The sequence below is a fragment of the Micromys minutus genome, assembly GCF_963924665.1.
Source record: "Micromys minutus genome assembly, chromosome: X".
Lineage (NCBI taxonomy): Eukaryota > Metazoa > Chordata > Mammalia > Rodentia > Muridae > Micromys > Micromys minutus.
In genome coordinates, this window is record NC_137970.1 from 103,744,027 (window position 1) to 103,747,028 (window position 3,002).

The window sequence follows — 3,002 nt, forward strand, 5'->3', positions numbered from 1 at the left end:
TATCCTTAAATATTTTTATCTTAATTTGATGTTGTAATATGTTTTAAAAATGAATTATACATTAGTTGAAGAGTCTGTAAACTATAATAACTGTTAGGTATTTTTAAAGATGAGAAAATGATGAGTTATATGGGAAAGAGTGGAAGTGGCTGGCCTGAGGACTTCCCAGGAACTAAATAGGACTGTAAAAGTCTCCATTACGGCCTGGCCTACCTGCCACCAGGATCGGCGGCTCATAGAGGCTGAGCAACTGCGATTGGGAACAGAAAATTAGAACTTCTGTTTCCACCCGGAGGCGACTTCTGGACGCAGAGCGGAGCCTGGCCTACCTGCCACGCGGAACGGCGGCTCATAGAGGCTGAGCAACTGGTGAGTGGGAGACCAAGACTGCAGGGGAGCAGAGAGATCTCTGTGGAGTACACACGGAAAGTGCACCCCCTACCTTGCCCTGCCCCGCCTTGACTGATCCAGTGATTGGGAACAGAAAATTAGAACTTCTGTTTCCACCCAGAGGCGACTTCAGGACTCAGAGCAGAGCCTGGCCCATCTGCCACCCGGAACCGAGGCTCATGGAAGCTGAGCAACTGGTGGGTGGGAGACCTGGGCTTCAGGGGAGCAGAAAGATCTCTGTGGAGTACACACGGAAAGTGCACCCCCTGCCTTGCCCTGCCCTGCCGTGCCTGATCCAGCAAACAGAAACAGAACTTTGGAACTTCTGCTCACACCCGACGACTCTGAGGCATAAAACAGGGCTCGACCCACCTGACACCTGAACCAGTGAAGAACCAGGGACACAGACCAGATACAAGGGAAAGGCAAGAACATATCACTGACAACAAAATGGCAAGAGGAAAGAGAAAGAGTATATCCCAAGGGAACCAAGACAATCTAGCAACACCAGAGCCCAGCTCTCCCAGAACAGCAAACATCGGAATTCCAAACACTCCAGAAAAAGAAGACACAGACCTGAAATCATGCCTCAAGACGCTGATAGAGCTACTTAAACAAGAAAGGGAGGAAAAGCAAAAAGATTCAGAAGCTTTTAAAGAAGAAACAAGAAGAGCACTCAAAGAACTCAAATAACTAGAGGAAAACAGAACCAAAGAAATAAAGGAATGGAAGAGGGAAATTAAAACAGAGATTGACACAATAAAGAAAACACTAAAAGAGATAACCCTAGAGTCAGAACACCAAAAAAAGAAATCAGGAGTCACAGAAGCAAGCATTTCCAATAGATTACAAGAGATCGAAGAGAGAATCTCGGGGGCAGAAGACAACATTGCAAACATAGACAAAACAGCCAGAGAAGATGCAAAAAACAAAAAGCTCCTAACCCAAAATGTCCAGGAAATCCAAGACACAATGAGAAGACCGAACCTAAGGATAATAGGAATAGAAGAGGGAGAAGAGTATCAACTAAGAGGCACAGTAAATATCTTCAACAAAATCATAGAAGAAAGCTTCCCTACCCTCAAGAATGAGATGACCCCGAGCATAAAAGAAGCCTTCAGAACTCCAAATAGGTTAGACCAGAAAAGAAATACCTCCCAACACATAATAGTAAAAACATCAAGTGCCCAAAGCAAAGAAATAATACTAAAAGCAGCAAGGGAAAAAGGTCAGGTAACATATAAAGGCAGACCAATCAGACTCACACCCGATTTCTCAACAGAGACTATGAAAGCTAGAAGAGCCTGGACAGACATCATGCACACCCTAAGAGAGCACAAGTGCCAGCCCAAGCTGCTATACCCAGCAAAACTATCAATCACCATCGATGGAGAGACGAAGATATTTCAAGACAAATCAAAATTCACACAATCTGACCACAAACCCAGCACTACAACAAATTATAGGTGGAAAACCCAATACAATGAGGGAAAATACAGCCTAGTAAGAACAAGAAAACTCCTAAACAAGAAAACTAAAAGAAGAAAAAAACACAGACACAACTCAATCCAAAAAAGCAAAAATGGCAGGAAACAGAAACAATTATTCCTTGATATCTATTAACATAAATGGTCTCAACTCCACAATAAAGAGACATAGACTATCAGACTGGATACATAAACAAAATCCAGCCTTTTGCTGCATACAGGAAACTCATCTCAGAGACAGAGACAGACACTATCTCAGAGTAAAAGGGTGGGAAAAAAACTTCCAAGCAAATAGCTCCAAGAAGCAAGCTGGAGTGGCTATTCTAATATCGAATAAAGTAAATTTCCAACCAAAAGTTATCAAAAAAGATAAGGAAGGACACTTTTTACTCATTACTGGGGAAATCTGTCAGGAGGAACTCTCAATCCTTAACATATATGCTCCAAATAAAAAATCACCCACATTCATAAAAGAAATCCTACTAAAGCTCAAAAAATACATTTCACCCCACACAATAATAGTGGGAGACTTTAACACCCCACTCTCACCAATGGACAGATCAAGGAAACAGAAACTGAACAAGGACACTGCAAAACTAGCAGAGACTTTGAACCAACTAGAATTAATAGATATATACAGAACATACTATCCCAAAGTAAAAGAATACACCTTCATCTCACCACCCCATGGCACCTTCTCGAAAATTGACCACATAATTGGACACAGAACGAGCCTCCATCGATATAAGAAGATTGAAATACTCCCATGCATCCTCTCAGATCACCATGGTCTACGGCTGGTCTTTAACAACAACAAAGACAACAAAAAGCCCACATACACATGGAAACTAAACAATGCTCTGTTAAAAGATAGCAGGGTCAAAAAAGAAATAAAGAAAGAAATTAAGGATTTTCTAGAATTCAACGAAAATGAAAACACAACATACCCAAACCTATGGGATGCAATGAAAGCAGTATTGAGAGGAAAACTCATAGCCGTAAGTGCTTCCAAAAAGAAACTGGAGAGAGCTCACATCAGCAACCTGACAGCACAGCTAAAGGCCCTAGAACAAAAGGAAGCAGATATACCCAAAAAGAGTAGACGGCAAGAAATAATCAAAATTA